This window comes from Eptesicus fuscus, chromosome 21 (assembly GCF_027574615.1).
Source record: "Eptesicus fuscus isolate TK198812 chromosome 21, DD_ASM_mEF_20220401, whole genome shotgun sequence".
NCBI classification, from domain to species: Eukaryota; Metazoa; Chordata; class Mammalia; order Chiroptera; family Vespertilionidae; genus Eptesicus; species Eptesicus fuscus.
Window position 1 is genome coordinate 7,152,883 of NC_072493.1, and position 19,618 is coordinate 7,172,500.

The window sequence follows — 19,618 nt, forward strand, 5'->3', positions numbered from 1 at the left end:
GGCGAAGTCACCCCAGGACTGCAGCTGCCCCTGCCTCGCTGACACTCCGGTGCCACCAGAGTTGGTGCACAGCGTGCATGTCTGAAGCAGCACTGGTTTCCATTCCTCTCGTCGTCAGGGTCCCTTCCTCTAGAGTGGGCTGTGCAAGGCTCATTCAGCATGAAGCTCTCTTATCCACCATTTAGCAAATGCCTGTGGAGTCTTTCAAGCACTTTCTATCATAATAAAAATGTTTTAACTTATAACCTCAGAAAGAGATAGGCATGGGAGTCTTTATAAAGCACAGAAATCCAGATGAGCACAATTTGAAAGTAATTTGAATTGTAATGAGTATTTTTAATGTAAACAGGCAGGAAGAAAAACTTGCTGGGTTCTGGTGTAGTACACCCCCTTCCCCCCAGATGTGTCTTCTAGTGGAAATATTAGTGTCAAGGGAATTCAAGGTGGCGCAGTGGCATGAATGGGGAGATGGGTGTTTTCTGTGGCTACAGTTGGGGGTTTCAGTGGGAAAAGCAAGGCAACCAGTGTGCTCTGTGGTCAGGATCACTGCAGGGCTCGCCCCTAAGGGGAATCCAGGGACAAGGTGTGGCCAGTTGAGAACAGTGGGAGGTTCGTACAAGGCCTCACAGAGAGAGGAGGCGGGAGGGTTCTTAGGGATAAGGAGACATAGATACCCCAAACATCAGGCGTCTGACACCACCATCCACCCAGCAACTGCACTCACGTCTCCCCAGTGAGCGACCTTTGTCCCGTCCTCTGTCCTCTGCACACACACACACTCACTTGAAAGGCACTTTCTATCGTAACCATAGATGTAAGACCACAGTCACTTGCCTTGAATAACGTGAAAACAACACATTAAATGCTAGCTAGATACCTTGCTTGCCTAGAACTTGGAGCTTTAGATCTGTTCCCTTTTTATTGAAAAAGATGAGCAAAATGTGAGAAACCTGTTAAAGATGTCTAGGCATCAGACGGAGTCTTTGACCTTGATATAATCAGAAGGAGAGAGAGAGAGAATGAGTCAAAGCATGGCAAGCTTTTCAATGTGGTGTCCACTGTTACTGACGGGGTTGTCCAGGTGCTACCTCAAACCTTTCAAACCTTTTCAACTACCTGGGTCTATTGCTACGTACTCATGCCGATGGAGTCCCCTCTCCTCTTAAACAGATGGGGATGCTGAGAAGGCTGAGGACCCGGGAGGGTAAGAGCCCTCCTGCGGCCTCGCAGCCTCTGATTCCTGGTCACACTTCTCTTGCTGACCATCATTATGTGTGCCACGCGCCCACCAGCTCTGAAACACCTGCTGCGGGACAGAGTGTGCCAGGGTAGATCAGGGCAGGTATTTACCTCTCCTGGGAGAAGGCACCATGAGGTGGCCTCTGCACAGGCCACAGGCCAGGCGCCTGTAGTGCTGGGCCGGCTGCCGCGGGCCCCACAGCCCGTCCCTAACGCAAGTACACACAGGTCAAAGCACAGTCCTTCCTGGCTCAGAGGTTGGTTTCTAGAGTGGCAGCTGGTTCCTCCAAACAAAAGGCTGAAAATCCATAATTTCCTGAAATAATCGCCAACCCACAAAAAAGACATGCTTACACCAAACTTCTACGCATTTGCCATGTTCTCACGGAGCGTCCTGGTGCAGGTCCCTGCGCTGCATGGCCTGCTCCTTCCTGAGCAGCTGTCTGCAGGGAGCACTACGTATGGAGCCCATAGCTTGGTGTTGTTGATCACCTATGCATTTTACTTTATTTTTTAAATGCTTTTATTGATTTTAGAGAGAGAGAGGAAGAGATAGATGCATTAATGATGAGAGAGAATCATTGATTGGCTGCCTCCTGCATGCCCCCTGATGGGGATCATGCCCTGACTGGGAATTGAACCTGCAACCTCTTAGTGCATGGGATGACACCCAACTGAGCTGCTCTGGCCAGGGTCACCCCTGCATTTTAAAGCATGCCTATGCTTACGCAGAGACCAAATTTCCCACTTTAATGGCAGGCCCATGGGAAGCTGAAAAGCTTTCTTAGTTCTCCTTTGGAGCGCACAGTCCTGTCTACCCTAAGCCAAGGAGTAGATGTCCTCGCTGGCAAGTACTAGTTCTCCAGATTGAGACAGCATCAGTGCGTGGCTGGCATTCCCTCCCACCCCTGAGACTGTGCACTTCATTCTCTATCACAGGTTTTGCTGTCAGATTGAATAACACCTAGTTCAAAAGGACTTCAACTCCAGGTACACCTGAATCCAGGTGTTCACCAATCTCCAGTCAATCAATCAGTGAGTCACTATTGAGCACCTGCTGAGTGCTAAGCCCTGTGCAGGTCTCTCCTGCTAGAGTGGAGGTCCCTGCCTTCAGGAGTCTTTAAGGCTTGTAGGAAGTCAAGGCAAGTGTTTTAAGAGGCCTTTCCAATGCAAGACAAATACTAACATAAGATGATGCTGTAAGACATCTGTTCCTTTACTAGCAAACTCACTTTTCATTAGCTGCTCACTTGTGCTGTTAATTCAAAAATTCTTCTTTATATACATTCTTCTGTACCGAGCACCGTCGTGATTTGGGGCCATATAGGGGTACACAGCACATGGCCTTGGCCCTCCAGGAGCTCACAGTCTGTGGGGAGAATGACTCTTGGGAGAGAACAGGCAGCAGATGGGTCTGAGAGTGACCCACTCGCTGGAGCCTGGGAACGCAGAGCCTTCAGCTAGCGACTCTGGGCTGGTGCTCTGAGCAATGGCTCTGTCACAGTCTCTCATTCGTGGTGCATTTCTCTCCTGTGGCTGCTGCACAAACTGCCACAAGCCCGATGACTTCAAACCACAGACCTTCGTCCCCTCATAATTTTGGAGGCCAGGGATCCAAAGGCAGTGTCACGAGGCCCAAATCAAGGCAGGCAGGGCCACGCTTCCTGAAGAAGCTCGGGGAATCCGGCCCTGGACGCTGTAGCTCCTGGAGCCGCTGGCATTCTCTGGCTGTGGCTGCATCTCTCCAGGACTCAGTGCGGGATCTTCAGCTCTCCCTCTGCCTCCCTCCTGTAAGGTCACTTTGACTGCACTTGGGGCTCTCCATGATAAGATAGTCTCAGTTCATCTCAAGATCCTCAATATCCTTAATTGAATCACACCTGCAATGTCCCCTTTTCCATATGGGGTGACACTCACAGTTCCAGGGATCAGACCCTGCTGTGGTCCAAATGTGTGTGTCCCCTGCAAATTCCTATGTTGAAATCCTAAAGCCATCCAAGATGATGGTATTAGGAGGCGGGGCCTTCGGGAGGTGCTTACATCATGAGGAGGGACTCCTTAGGTATGGGAGTAGTACCTCACAAAATAGGCACCTTCCATCATGGGAGGACACGGCGAGAAGATGAGGACCAGGAACCAGACGAGGGCGTCACCAGAACTCCACCACGGGGGCACTCTGATCATGGACTTCCAGTCTCCAGAACCAGGAGAAATGAATGTCTTTTGTTTATAAGCCACCCCGTCTGCGGTGTTCTGTTACAGCAGCCCAAGTGGACGAAGACAGGACCCGATGTCGCTGGGGCTGTTGTTCTGCTTCTCACACGTGGTGTCCTCGGCCATCAGGCAGGGGCCGGGGTGTTGGATGTGCACAAATGTGTGTCTCTTGTCCCCCCCTACCACTTTTTGGCCAACTTCCCAGCACATGTATTCTCCTTGCTAAGGAAGAGCCAAGGGTCACAGACCAGGCTGCGGCTCTGTGGCCTCCCTGGGAGACAGCCTGCCCACCCCTCCCACTGCAGAGGTTTCTGAGAGCTAATCACCACCTTAGCTCCCTCGGCATGAATGCCTGCATTCTGCCAACAGCAAGAAGGTCATAGTCAGTGCATGACGAGGGTCAGTGAGGAGACGGGGAGATCACGGGGACAAAGAGAGGGCAGGGCAGGGCGTGTTTCTGCTGGGAGTTAACCTACAGAGCCGCAGAGAGCAGGCAGGGGCCGCCTGAAGCCCTCACAGTGCCTGACTCTGTGCGAGACGCTGCACCCAGCTCATTGGCAGCATTTCCCCATCCTCGGGCATCTCCCTCACCCCCACACTAAGGTGCTTGTGGGATGAGTCCCAGAGCGCCCTCCAGGGGCTTCCACAGTCCCTGCTTTGCTCCTGTTCCTTGTTCCTTCACCTCCACACCTGGCCTCGCCTTTAAGCTCCACCCCCCTAGGTGAGAAAGCCAGGCAGAGGCACTCTTCCACCCCAACTCCAGTGAATCATTACGTGGCAGAGAAAGTGAAGTTCAACACTTGAGAAAATTGAATTTATCTTGGAAGTGTTTTATTCTTCCAAAAGTTCACTTTGGCAAAGTCTAATGTATGGAAAACCATGAAATACTACGGCTGCAGCTGGGCAGTTCTGCTGCGCATTAGCCGCAGGGTCCAAGCCGGCCTCGGGCCCGTCAGCCACTCTCTTTAACTCAAATGCCCATCAATGTCCCTGCTAAATGGGAGTCTTCAGCACATCTCATCTTATCATAATGTCACAAAACCCATAGAATTACAAATCAGGTTTAGGGCAGAAACCATGACAGCCGAATATGAGTACACAAAAAGTCCATTAAGTATCCGTCTTCATTTAGCCGCCCCATTCCAACCTACCTCTTGGCGCAGCCCCGCTCCGAGCCGTGCTCAGCTCGCGGGAGCCTGAGATCCATTTTAGAGTGGACTGAAATATAAATGACAGTGGGCACGCACACGCGCATAGACAACTGTATAAAATATTTAAATAAAGACAGGAAAGAACCGAGGGCTGTTGCAAAGCCTTTGGCAGACCCAGCCTTGGGGGATGTAGCAGCTTGAGATTCATTACAAATTTCACCTTTAATGTTATTTTTAGTTCAATATTTTGTAGCACTCAGAAGTAAATCTTGGTACACTGTCTCCTCTGCTCTGGCTTCCTCTCCTCCAGTGTCTGATCCTTCAGTTTTACTGAAACCTAATACGTTTTCAATAAAATTGATTTGTGACGTCGTAATGCTGTTTGCTACTGTCTCCCATTCCTGAGGTAATGCGGAGAGAACCACTGCATGATTTGGCAAAGTGGGGCGATGGCTCTTGATTGTGAGATAAATTGGTAGAACTCAGAAACCTCCCTGCTCACCATCTACGCCCCCCTCTGCGCTCTGACATGTTGACATCGGGCCTGGGCGCCAAGGGCCACCGTCCTCACCAGAGATGGTCGTCATCCCAGCACGGGGCGAGGGAGACACGTGATGTCTGGCTGCTCTCTTGCTGTGACGCTCCACCTGGAACCCTCCTGCAGGTGCCGCTTCCACGTGATGTTCTGAAAGGGCCTCACGCGCACCCCCGCCCCCCTACACGGGGCAGGAGTGGTCTGAAGCCCTGTCCTGGGTGCCCTCCGCAGGTTTCCTCAGGACAGTGGTCGGCAAACTCATTAGCCAACAGAGCCAAATATCAACAGTACGATTGAAATTTCTTTTGAGAGCCGAAAACCGACTTCTGCGCATGGACCACGAAGTTTCAATCTCACTGTACGTGCGCGCCCGCACGTGGTATTTTGTGGAAGAGCCACACTCAAGGGGCCAAAGAGCCGCATGTGGCTCACGAGCCACAGTTTGCCGACCACTGCCTCAGGAGATGCAGAGTGAAGCTAAACCTCATCCAGCTAAGTGACCTGCTGCTCAACCAGCCCCTTGGACTTATGAGCTTGAAGCCCCTGAGAAAGGGATAGAACTCAGAAAACAGCGGGTGCTTCTGACCCAGCAGGGCTCAGGGCGCTCATGTGTCATATCAGGGCTTTGGGACCTCCTGGTCCAGGGAGGCAGGGAGCGAGTCAGACTCAGACGGAGGGTCAGGGCAGCGTGAGAGAAATGGATCTTCATCTCATGGCCCAGCACACATGCCAGGCAGACTCGGGTCCGCTCTCTGTGACTTGATTGTCTACATTGAACTGGGCCTGCTGTCCTTCCCTCCCATCCTAGAGGCCCTCTGGGGGGAGCTCAGCTGGGGAGGGAGATGCCTGACTCTCCGGGAACCTTCTGGGCCCTCTGTCCCTTGACCCACACTGCCCCCTGGGTGCTGGTGGAGCCCCTGTACAGGCTGTCTCACCAGCAGCAGTGCCCCTTCTGCCCACTCTGCACTGCAGCAGGAGCTCTGCTTTGGGAAGGTGCCCGTGGTCATGTTAATGAGGAAGTAGCTCCTGAGAGCAGAGGGTGCAGAGTGGGTCAGGACAAGCGCTGGTCTGCACGGGCACATTGGCCTTGGGAAGAGAGGCCAGAGATGGAAGTGGCGCTCGGAGTCAGGAGCCCCCGGCTGGAGTCACAAGGGGGCGCGCTCTGTGGTCCAGGTAGGACCTGTGGCTCCGCTTCCTGGGATCTTGAGGTGACCGAGGGGATGTCCCAGGTGGCTGAGCCGAGACTGAGCCAGGCTCCCTGTTTCCTCCCGTGTGTAATGACGTTGCCATCCTGTCAGCCTGTCCCCCTCAGGGCCATCTGAGGCAGAGGTGCGGCTGCTCCTGGGCAGAGGGGCTCTTCTGTAGCCCTTACCCAGACTCATTCATCAAATCCCCTTCAGCAGAGATGACTGAGACCCACATGTGCTGGGGTCTCTAGACTGGGGATGGGGGCAGAGAGGACACAATCTAGCCTCCTCCTCTTTCCCAGCGGAGCGCCAGGGGATGGAACGCGCCATCTGAGAGCATAGAGTGGCAGGGGCTATTTGGGGCTGAGGGGTAGGTACTCTGGGCACAACACAGGCCATTTAGCTCAGACAGCTGCTTCGCTGACCCCAGCACAGACACAGGCCAGAAGTATGAGGCAGCAGGTGCCTTCTTCCTCAAAAAGGTGCATTTCACACAGGCTGATGTCTAAGGGAGGGAGTGTAGCATAGATGAGGTAGGTCCTCTGCCCCTTCCCCATAGCACATCCACAGTCTCACAACTGTGAGCCCTCCAGTCACAGAAGCCTGCCTGGCCTGCTGTGAGGCAGCCCAGAATGCCAGAGCATCACCCCTCACCCGAGAACAGCTTCCTCCCCCACTGGGGGGCCATCTGTGCTCATTGTGCTTAGCATCCCTGTTGGTCTCAGCAGCAACCTGCTCACTGCCTCCCTCCCCTTGCCTCAGCTCCCCACTCCCCACTGATGTTTTCTGGGGTCATCTCCCAGGTATACTCACACTAGCACCTCAGCCTCAGCAGCTCCTTCCAGAAGAACCCGCCTGCGACAGCTGCCCCCGCATGTGTGTCCTGGGGCATTCCCCTCGCTCTGCTTCTGCTCCACCTGCTGATGGGTCACTGGAGCGAAGGCTGGCCTCCTCTCAGCCTGGAGGCCCTGCCTCTCCCTCCCCCTCCCAGTCTCCCCATCACACCCACACCCCTTGTTTACCAAATGTTCAATTTTGGTTATGTTACTATAAAAATCAAGCAGCTGGCAATTCCAGCTTGATTAGCAGGTCTCCAGTTTTGATTAAATTACCGTGGTAATCAAGGTTAATTCTCATTGCACTGCTCAGCAATAGGTTTTATATTTTGCAGGAAAATGGCTGGAGAACATTCATAAGAGGAACCCAAAGGTAGGAAGGAGGGTGTGAGTAGGCAGTACTGGGATGGCGCCTGCAAGACCCCTCTGTCCATTCTACCCGCAACGGGCCCTTTCCTCAAATAAAGGGGCCTGGACATGGCTCCTGAGAAATACACATCCTGACATCAGGGCTTTAGGGGTTTAAAGTTATCCCTCAGCCCAACTGCACCTCAAGAGTGAGGTGCAGTTGGGCTGAGGGATAACTTTAAACCCCTGACCGGGGTGGGGGGGGGGGCGGTGAGGAAGATGGCTTCTGTCCAAGAGACACTCAAGCTTGAGAGAAAGCTCTCCGGATGGCGGCTCCTAGCAGCTGACTCTCTCCTCTGACTTTGCCCTGGGTCCAGTGCCTGGGCTGAGGATTCTGGACGAGTTGGAACTGAGGTTTCCTAGTCCACAGATGGAAAAGAGGACTAGAAAGGGGCTGCTGCAGGCCCCCCCCCCCCCCCCCCCCCCCCCCCCCGCCCCACAGGACCTCTCAGTGAGGCCCCTGTGCTGTGATCACTAAATGTCAGCCGTGGGTCTCTGCCTCCAGTAGGTGACACTAGTCTTCAAGTATCTCTTGAGGGGATTGATGCTGTCGGTCTGTAAAGGTCACGTAAACTTTGTTGGCAGGAAGGCTGTGTGGTAGTCAAGCTTGTGCAGATCGGCCCGGCCCCATCCTACCCTGGAGTGTGGAGGAGGGGACGCTCCAGGCGTCACCCCACACACCCACGGCGCCTGCACACAGCTGGATGTGAGGTGAAGCAAGCCGTCCTCCTTCCATCGGAGTACACTCATGCTAGGGCTATTTCCCCAGGACCACCAGGGATGGAGGGTAGCAAGATACAACGCAGACTTTGCCTTGGACCTGGCTGCTCTGGCGGTCTTGGGAAGGACCTTCTTTCTTGGTGTCTCCCTTCCCATATTGCCCTTCCCAGAGTCCCCAAAGCTTCTGAGCACCTTTACAAGTGGGGACAGGGTGGGCTGGGCTTGGACCAAGAGGAGCTGGAGCAAACACTCCTGTTTCAGGGTATGATCGGCGGGTCTACATTCTCAGTGTCCCCTATGTGACCACACTCCTGTGAGCAGATGACTGCTCTGGGAAGGCCAACATGTGCCCAAACCTCATTTCAACAATGCTCCATTAGGCAGAAGGTGAAAAGGTCTCCCCGCCCCAACTACAAAATCTGGGTGCCCTAAGACCCCTCACAAAGCTCATGTCTTTGCCTCTGTCTTTTGCAGCCACATAACCCTGCCCATCCAGAAAGCTTCCTTTTGTCACCAAGGTTCTGGCTGCTCTTGGAGCAGCATGAACAAGGCCCCTTGAACACAGAGAGTTCTAGGGCAAGGACCAGAGTCCAGAAATAGATGGAAACTCTCCCCGTGTCCTTGCCTAAGAGCAAGGTCTCACACCTGCCTGGTGGCAGGGACAGGAGACTGCCTGGGGAAACCAGAGCTTGGGGAGGGGACTCAGAGTGCACCCTCACCCTGAGCCTGAGTGTTGGCCCGTCTCAGCCCCATCCAGCCTGGTCTGCATGGCCCATCGCTTGCCAGTTGCATACCTACGGCAAGGCACTTACACTTTCTTTTTTGTATCTTTGTACCTTAGTTGTCTCATCTGTAAAATGGGCATTATAACTGATTAATTCAGAGGGCTGTGTAAGCATGAGATATTACATACAAAAGGCTTTAACCTTTTAAAAGAAGAAGCGCTTACATATTACCTATTGTCATTGCTTCACAAGCAACTGTGCTCCAACAGGGCACCCAATAGCCCATCCTGTGTTTGCTTCATGTTCGCTAATGAGCTGTTTGTCAAAGCAAGTGACGTGGCCAAGCCCAGAGTCCACATGGCAGAGCCAGGAAACTGGAAGGTCACGCTCCTTGGGCCCATTAATGGAACAACCGCCCACTCATGCCTTCATATTCCACTGTTAATTCCACTGTTGATTACCTGCCTGGAGGAGAAATTCCTCCTTGTGCTAGTGAGCACTATCCTGTTTCACTCAGGAATGAAAACATGTTCCTTGATTGCCATCTCACCTGCAACTCAGTTAAAACCTTTTGGCAACCTCAGTACCCAAACGACTCTTAATCCAGGGGTGCTTGTGAATTTTCCTTGTCCAAGCTTGCCAGCGGTCTGTGTCTAAATATGTTCTTATCTCCTCACCCCTCGCCTCCCGTGTCCACTGGATCCCCCTACTTTCCCATACCTTTTGTTTTGGCCTAAAACACTGGCAGGATGGGTGGGAAGAGGAAAGAGAAGTGCCTTGGGGAAGAAGGTATCACAGGGGTAAGTAGAAAACCCAAGGACAGCACCCTTTTCTGTGTCCGTTAGATTTTAGGAGAAAGTAGTCACAGTACAGTGTTTTCCAAGATTAAATTTTAGAAATTTGCTCAGCAGCATGCATTTTCCTTTGTTGATTTTGGTCAACAGAGAAAAGCCCCTCGGGTGAGTGTTATGTTGAAGTTGTTATCCTATGTCCTGCAGTGAAGCTATTGAACCAGGACCAGGAACAATGACTTCTGGCATGTCCTCCCATTAGTGATCACAGCCCATGTCACTTGCCAAACAAAATTATAAGCAAAATGGATGTTTGGGTCAAAGTGCGGCAAAAAAATAATAAATAGCTGCGTTTCCTTCAATAAATCTGCCCTCTCCTGCCCGGACAAAGACATACAACCTGCAGTGATTGACGTCTTCACCACTAAATTACACCACGTCTGTTTCTAGAAGAAATGTCTCCATTCCAAAATTAGCTAACCATCAAGATAACATAAAGTAACTCGAACACGGTGTCATTTCACAAACATATTGATTCATGCAGACTTACTGGATTAATAACTGGTTTCCCATAAAAGGAGTAGTCACTATGTCTTTGGTAGACAGAAAAAAACATACTCTTTAGAACAATATATATTGGTACATTTAAGCCTGATTGCTGAGCTTGAATAAGCAGAACAGTTTTCAGAGGCAACACTGCAAATGAAGGGAGAGGTGACACCATGCAGCTTACGAATGGGTCCAGGGTGATGGAGAGCTAATAAAAAAAGACAACCGTTTATTTATTTGGGGCCTTTTATTTTACTCTGTTGAATTACACAAAGCTCTAATTTTTCATGGAAGTCAATCTGTATAAAAGTTCAACTGATTGAAGCATATATTTAATTCCGAAATGCCTTTTCTCTCAACCTCAGCTTCCTCAGAGTTGGACAACCTTGGGTGTCCTGAGCAGCAAAGAGGTTTGGCTTCCGTTGGAGCGACCAGACCAGAGGGGCTTTTACAGGCAGCGGTGATTTACTCAGCTCCCAGTGACAGCCAATCCACTCCTTTCTTCTGGAGGACTGGTTTTGCCAATAGGTTGAGAAAATATGTTTCTTTGCCTTCTTTTAAAATGTGCTTTCTTCAATGAAGTTCCATGGTAATAAAGTAATTGAAATTAACCTTCTGAGCTACTCATTGAACGAATTATCCCACAGAGTTGAGGATACAATCCCAGCGTCTAGTCCAGCATAATTCCCCTCAGCCGGCTTTTCTAAACTCATCTCTTTGCCCTCATCCTTGCGACATGAGGGCTGGGCCTGTATGACTCTGGGACAAGTCATCTCACTCCACCACCACCCTCTATCTAAGATAGACTCCTCCTATCCCCTCACATTGCTGCATCCTTTCCACTGAATCTCAGCTTCTTGAACCATCCGTTTATCTAGAAAAATAGCTGCAACTTCACTGTCCAGTTTTATTTCATTACAGCATTTTCCCAGTGTCACCTCCCCCCACTGAAATATGAACTTTTGGAGGACATTCAAGGGCTGTGTCCCCAAGGCCCCCCACAGGGCTGGAACAGAGAAGGCACTCAAGACTGAAGGGACACATTTCTGGGAGAAAGATTCAGAAACAAAAGTTTTCATCTGGATTCATTTCCAATTTTCTGTCATGTCATTGTGGGATAATTATCATCTTTGTCTCTTAGCATCTCTTCCTTCAAATAACAAGAATAGTGCTCATTTGCTGCCTAGAAAAGGTGCCAAATTAACTCCTAAAACAAAATAAAAATATTTATTCCTTTATTGGCTTTTAAGGCACTTTTCTGGGTTATTCACAAGAGGATTAAGAGGCAGGAGTTTATGAATACAGAAAACAAGTAACTGTGGCCAGCAGACCGCACCTTCTCCAGGGGTGAAGAAGGTCCAGCTCGTACGGCTTCTCTTTGGCAGTGGCCACAGGAGCTTTTAGGACTCCAACCACCATTTTCCAATTGACCTTCTGGTGCTGAAACAGTCCCCGCTGCTAAATACCCTGTTAAGCAGTTGTGTTAAAAATGAAAATACCTAGAATCTCACACCATGAGGTGGCCACCAAGGAGGCATGTGGGAATGTCACTGGTGCAAAGTCCATGTGCCAGGTGCTTTGAAAGGCTAAAACTCAACATGCCAGTTTGGAGTGAGGAAAGGTTCATTGATCAAAAAGGCACCCACAAGAAGGTGGGACCTTAGGGGTGCCTCACATCCATTTTGCTCGCTGGGACAGGCCAAGGGTCATAAGAGTTTGGGGGGAACAGGGACGCAGAGCGCTGGTGGCAGATTTTAACTGGAGGACCTAGGAGCTCGACAGTTTAAGGTAAAGGGAGTCGGCACTGTCTTCCTGGACAGTGTACCCTGAGCTTCTGGAAGGTTCTGGTGTTCAAGTTCTGGGCATGTCCGGTCCTTTGGTTCCAAGTTTCATGGGGGGGTGGGCAGTGGGTGGTGCAGGACTTTGGCTCCGGTGCAGCCGGAGGTCAGAGCTCTCTCCTCTGCTCGCGCCTCCGCTGGATGGCATGTGGTTTTGGTCTGTTGCCTCTAAAACAACTGAGCACCTCGTCCAATAGGACAGAACCATTCCGAGCTGGTTCTTGGGTTACAAGAAGGGACTGCAGATTCCTGGTTCCATTTAAGTGTATTTCTGGCCCAGAACTGGTGAATGAAATGGCAGGTAGAGTGGGCCCAAGACTCCAACCACTGTCCCCTCTTTGGCCCCACATCCCTCAGAAGTACAGATGCACGTGCACTAATGCCAGAGTGGTAATTCCCCGACAGCTTTGGGTGGTTTCAGAGTATGTGCAGCCGGATTGCCACTTCTCTGGGGACAATGCACACAGTGGAGGACGGCCAGATCCTGAGGAGCGTTTGCTAGCTGTGCTCCCTCCGAGGCAGTGCAGGAACCTGCTCTCTGCATCTCCTCCAGGTGAGACAGGTCGTCGTTTGGCAACATCTCAAACCCCCTCCTTCTGCTGATCCTGGGCAAGCCTTGCCCATCTGCTCTATGGGTTAGCAAACCTGACATATCTAAGGCAGCAGGTTCAGCAGGATTTATGTTTTTTTCTAATTAGCAGAACCTGGAAATCCTCTTATGGAATTGGTACCAAAGAACACTGTTTCCACTCTTAGAAACGTGCAGTGTTTACTGAAGAGGCCCCACATTTCTGCCATTCACTTGCAGGTCTAAAATCGCTCTCAATGTCTCCAGACAAAAGGCTGGAGTTGGCACCCACAGCAGCCATTCACCTTGCATGGTTTCCTGCTATTGTCTATCCTGAGACAAAGAATGAAAGGTGATTGGCATATGAAGGTATGTTTTTAAAAGACTGGATGCCTGCCCTAGCCAGTGTGGCTCAGTTGGTTGGTCATCGACCTGTGCACCAAAGGGTTGCTGGTTTGATGACCAGTCAGGACACATGCTGGGTTGTGGGCTAGACGCCTGTAGGGGGCGTGCAGGAGGCCGCCAATCAATGTTCCACTCTCACATCGATGTTTTTCTCTCTATAGCCCTCTCCCTTCTCTATCTATAATCAATAAAAATATTTTAAAAAGAAAGAGAGAAAGGAAGAAGGGAGGGAGGGAGGAGAGAGAGAGAGAGAGACAGAAAGAAAGAAGAGAAAGAGAGAGAGAGAGAAGAAAGAAAGAAAGAAAGAAAGAAAGAAAGAAAGAAAGAAAGGAAGAAAGAAAGGAAGAAAGAGGAAAGAAAAGAGCATGGCCCAGCAGTGTGGACCATCGGGGGCTCAGTCCTGGCTCTATACTTTAGGGGGGAAAAGGATAGATATCTGCTAAACCCATTTGCAATTGGAAGAGGGATAACTGTGTTAGCTCAGCATGTGTTTCCAGTAGAGAAGGGAGGAGGCGGAGAAGGCCCCAGAGCGCAACCTCAGCAGTCACAGCCTCTGCCCACGGCAGCTGTCTCAGGAGCCACCTCTCCAATTTCCCACCCTTTGCTTCCTCGTGTGTCCCTGACCCCCACCTCCACAGTGATCCTGTGATTTTCATCCCATCCTTCCTGAAGACAAAAGACACTATGGGTGGGATCCATGAGTAAAAGTCGTTATTTATCGATGCCGGTTTGGGGGAACATTTTTCCTTCTGATTCATGAACCACTTTTCCACATTCGAAAAGCAGTTCATAAATCCTTCAGTGCCAGCAGAAATTAATAATAATGAACCCATTTACATAGCAGTCTCGTCCTGCCAGGTGCTGATAATATTGGAAGCTAGAACCTCGTTGGGAAGTTGGATGGAGTGTGTGTGTGTTTTTCCACACACCAGACCTCATGCCTTCTATCTATGTGTTTAACCAAAAGTTTATTATTTAGTGTCCAGTCTTGATCACTGTGAGATGCTATTTGAACAAATGGGAAAAGATAAAAATAAGAGAAATAATTCCCTGTTTTACAAAGATAGTTTAAGGCAAGTAAGATTTCATGTCTAGCCAATTAACCCTTGGAGCAGTGCTAAAAAATGCACCCATTTACAGAATCCTTAATTCCCAGGAGACCATCACCATTTGCTTACCACACTCACACACACAGACATGCATAAACACACAGAGCTCCTGGAGCAATAAAATGAATGCAGAGTTGGCGGGTTGGTTTGCCATAAACTACTTTTTGCCAGAACACATGCCGGGAGCCCAAATTCTAAGGGTAATTAGATTTTATGTGCCTACGGCAGAGTTTCACATTCACCAAAGTGGACTGGAGAGTTGTGCTGGAGTTTTTCTTCCTCAGAGACAAAGGATTAAGTTCTCATACTTCTCTACTCTTAGCACTTTCTTATCAGTGGGCCATACATGGCCCTTTTATTGAGTTGTATGTTTATTTCCCTTCACCCCTCACACTGCTCCTGTTCCTTACCCAGCATATGATGCACACTTCCTAAGCCATTGGTTACTCAGCAGCATATAACTCACACAGTTCTACAGTTGTTATTCTGATAAGTCTTTAATCCGTCTCAATTCCACCTTTGTTAGTGCGATTAAGAAGAGACCCACCTTTGTTTTATTAACAGAACTGGTTTTGAATTCCAGACCTGCCACTTCCATTCTGTTTCACAAAGTGAGGGGCTGTATGAGAAATGACTCCCGCACAGAAGGGGACTGGGCAAGAGGCAGCCCCATGCGGCTTTGGCCACTGTGGCATCTCAGAGAGGCCGTGGAGACGGCGTTTCCACACTTGTCTGGTGGGCCTGTCAGCCAGCTGAGCTCTCAGGAGCTCACTTTGGAACATACGCTATTGAGAAGGTTGAGACTGTATCTCCTGAGAGATAGTTCTCTCTGTAAGTGGACAAAATGACTTCAAAGAAAAAAATCTGGGTCCTATTGCTGGTATTCCTGTTGGCTGGCTGTGTTCTACAAGGGGTCCACTCCGTGTCCCATCTGTTGAGTGATGTGGATGGGTAGGGTGACTCTGCTCCACCTCCCTGGCTGAGGGGAAGGGACTCAGATCTATTCCCTGAAAAGCGATAGGAAGCTTTGGGAGAGGAAGGACCCTCACAGACTGGAGGCGCAGAAAGACCCAGGTGGGATTCGCCTTGAGCAGACACAGAGCAGGGCCTGCTGTAAAGCCGGGCTCGGGTCTGGCTGCAGGAGTTGCCTCTGCGAGCCTGGCCTGGTGCTCAGTATCCCCTCTTCTACACGGGCCTCCGCTCTCCGAGTTGAGGTCAGATCTGTTAACACAGCTCCAAGACCTCACAATGACCTCTCATCTCTTTCTACAGCCACGAAGCATTTTGACAAGATGTCTGCCCTTTCAAGTCTATGTCGAGGGAAGGAGGGTGGGAAGGAAATGTGTGTGCTTCTGAGTCACTTGAGTGCTGTTCAGGGAAGTCTCACCCAGACCACCTTTTGAAGTCATTCCTCCCAGAGAGGGAATCCCACAGCCCGTCTGATGCACAGAGACAGACAAGGAAGCACCCCACACGAAATTCTTTTCGGATGGGTTTGAAACGTCACAAAACACCTGGGAGGGTATAAGTTTGGATCCAACCAGTTTACACTAAGTATGAAAGGCCCTCAGGGAAGATGCACACACAGGACTAGTCCTCAGGAAACCTGAGGGTTGTGTGAAGTGCATGGCTTAAGTGAAGTCACCACCGTCTGGGGCTGCTGAGTTGAACAGGGCCACCGGGGTTCTGGTTTGAGAGAGAGCATGACTGACCAGTGGTGCTGAGTTTGGTCCAGCCAGGCCGAGGAGCCATGAGCTCTGACATGGTGGCCAGCACCCTCTATGGCTAAGGAGGGAGCCCCCAGTGAGGGCCCAGATCAGACACAGAAATGCCTCTGTTGGCACTCATTCTGCAGGGGTAGGGACACATCAGTCCTTCCCTGACGGGCTCACCAAGGGCTGGGCGCAACAATCAAGGCAGTGAGTGGGAGATAGCCAGGTGCTCCTTCAGAAGTGGTGGGGGTTGTGCATTTATCAGAAAATTGCTTACTTACTCTAATCAGCTATTTTTACGGTCTCACTTTAGCTAGATAATGAATAAGACTAAATTGATGTCAGGCATGAAGTAATTTTAACCAATACCTTCAAGAGTCTATGATAGCAAATATTGGAAAATTATATGCAGGGTAATCTAAGTATGAGATGTTAAAATGCCTTGGATCCCAGGAACTCCTCCATTCACTCTGTTCCTCTCTCTCTTTCAACTTCACTGTGGGAGGCTCCATCCCTTACATCTTTATAGACGATGTTCTCATTTCAAAATGCCACTAAACCTTCAAATGAACACTTGCGTATGGTCCTTGAATACAAAAATACTTAAATCAAGACTTTTATGTTCTGGTGCAGTCAGCCAGACTGCAGAGAGAAGTGGGCAGGCTGAGCTCGGGACCCAATCCAGGGAGGCAGAGAAGGTCCTCCAGAGGAGGGTGGGGCGTGATAAGGGAGGCACCTGATGAGGTGGAGATGTGACTGGAGACACCAGAAGATGAACCAAGGAGTCGATGCTGCCTTCTGAGCCTGGAGTGAGTGCAGATTCGCGGCCAGGTGAGCAGATGCCTCCTCTACACTCAGGACTCCCAAGGCTTCCAGAGGCAGTGCAGTGAGTGGGTGCTCTGCCATCACAGGGGAGAAAGGGAAGGGACGCCCGCAGGTGCAGGAATCATGGAGTTTGCTGCTACCACCCCTTTCCATGGGTGAGGAAACAGAAGCTCAGGGAGGGGTAAGCTTAGAGATGTGGCCACCATCACATGTAGGGAGCAGGGAACCCAGATCCACCCAGTGCTGAGCCTGGCCTTGGAGAGAGCAGCCAGGGACCGGGAAGACCTCTGGTGGAAGTGACTTAGCCTCGGGTCCAATCTAGCGGGTGGCCTCTGAGTGTTTAGTACTTGGTTACATTCTACTTAAAAGGTCAAATGTTTTGAAAGTGTAAAATGGTGGGAGAACTTGCATGTAGAGAAAGACCCTGGATGATGCTGGCACTAGGCCCACCGGGGTTGCATTTGGGAAGCGGGGGTCCTCTCCACTGTGGCCCGTCGGCAATGCCCAGAACCATAAAGGCCTCACCCAGTGAGGGAGCAGGAGACAAGGCTCCTGGGGATTTGCCAGACCGGAGCACAGCAGGGAGAAAGGGCCCACGGGCGGAAAAGCCCTTTCCTGTCCTTCCAGGGGCGTTTGGTGTTTGTTTGGATGCGGGACAACAGTACTGTTACCCAACCTTCAAACGCAGCTGGGTGTTGCATCTCCCCAGACCTCCCCAGATGCCAGGTGGGATTGGGAGCCTGCCAGGCACTGGGCCCACTTACACTTGATGTCACTGTGTTAGGGTTCTGTCACCCCTCTGGGGCAGCAAGCTCTGTGACAGCAGGGATCAATCTGACACCATGACCTTGGAGAGAACTGGGGACAGAGGGGTGGGTGCATGTGAACCGGGGATGGAGGAAGGAGAAGCAGGACGGGCGCCCAGGGAAAGATGGCACTCGGCCTGCGCGGCTGGCACTCACTCCAGAGCACAGTGAGTGGCGGCAAAGTGTCCTCCTCGGGACCTTATCTGGGTGGGTGCATGGGGCTGGGGGGCTGTGCAGGTCCCCGAAGGGCAGGCTGCTCAGTGAGTATGACTGGGCCTGAGGCGTCTGCTTGGCCAGCTCAGTGGGAAGATCCCTCCGGCCACAGCAGCATTTGAAGAGCCAGCAGAGGCTGAAGGACGCAGAATGACCTTGCTCCCCACCCCCATCCCGCTGACGACTGCCTGGGGGTCCGGTGCTACATTGCAGGGCTGGGGAAAATCTTATCTTCTGGAACCCCCCAGCCCTCCTCAGAGGGGAGATAAAGTGAGACAGGACAGAGGAAGGAAAGGAAGACACAGAGAGACAGCGGCAGAGAGAGCTGACTGTGAGGCAAGGGGGTATCAGGTGCAGGAACAGAGAGAGGTCTCATATCCGAAATCCATGTAGGACCTCAAACTTCAGCCACCAGTGCTGCAGAGAGGGTCCGCCTGCCCAGCTCCCTTCTCCCACCCACAGGAAAACTTTCCATCATATCTTACTCTTTTCTCTGATACTCATCTCCCCTGAGGAATACTTTTCTTTTGCTTTGTTTTGTTGTGTTTTTAAAGGAAAAATGTTCACGGAAGATTATAAAACACATATAATTTACTCACGGTAATTGCCCACATGTTATTTATATGCCGTGGTGGCAGTGAAGCTGAGAAGAGCGACTTGATCAATGCATTCATCTAATCACGGGGTTCCTGCTCTTAATTTCTTTTGTTGGTAATTTCCATACTCGGGTAGCAATGCATAGAATTATCTCGATTTACAGATCTTGGTGCCCTGGGGAAAAGCTCTTTGGAGCCATTTGTGTCTCTTGGGGAATTTGATATTTATACAATACTGAGTTGGAGAGCCCTATAATATGGATCCAACAACTCCAAATAACTCCTTAGAAATGTAGCGGGCTCCATGACATCAGCCCTTTTTAATTGGTAATTAAGGACAACTTTCAGGAAGTCATGATTTATTGGGACCCAAAATTCTGTTTCAATCTAGGAGGACCTCTGAATGAGTAACCTTGCAACGATGGTCCTCCCTCAGGCATGTCGCCAGGGGACTGCTCAGAGGCAGGCCCTGGCTCCCTGCTGAGGGTCCTCTGGTCCAGGTGGGTGGCCTTCCCCAAGCACGAGGGGCTTCCAAAGGGCCCAGGAGGCCTTTGCTTTTAACCAGCAATGAGAAGAGTATGCTCCGAAGCTGGAGTGAGCTGGACTAGGAAGGGGTGGAGTGGCTGTGGCAGAGAGCTCACTTCCTGTCCTGCTTTTACTTTCTTGCAATGTCCCCACATGCTCGGATTTCTCTCTTCCCTTTCTCCACAGTGCCCTCTACATATTTCCACAGAAGACTCTCAGAACTTTGTAATGAGGAAGTTGTATTGCCAGCTGACAATACAATTTATGAAGCAAAGGATGCCTGTGTTAATACCTTCTGCACGTCTTTGTTCTTGAAAGACCAAGGTGCTGAGACTATTCCAACCCAGTGAACCTGCCTCCAACAGGCCGCAGCGCAGTAAGAGGGGCTGACGAGGCGACATGGCCTTGACACAATCATCTTTGCTGCACTTCCTATTTAAACACTTACTTTATGTTTAATTGATTTCTCCAAAGTGGAAAACGTCCAGGCTATCTTTGAAGTGGGCTGTTTGTTTAAAATCTTTTGTTTTAAGAATAGAAGAAAGAGAGGAAGAATGGAAATCAGGGAAGAAGGTGTGTGTTTTCCTGGCTGTTGTTTTCAGATGTGATGCGACTTGGGAGGAAGCCTCCTGCAAGGGCAGTGCTGTGTGATGGAGGAGGCTGCTC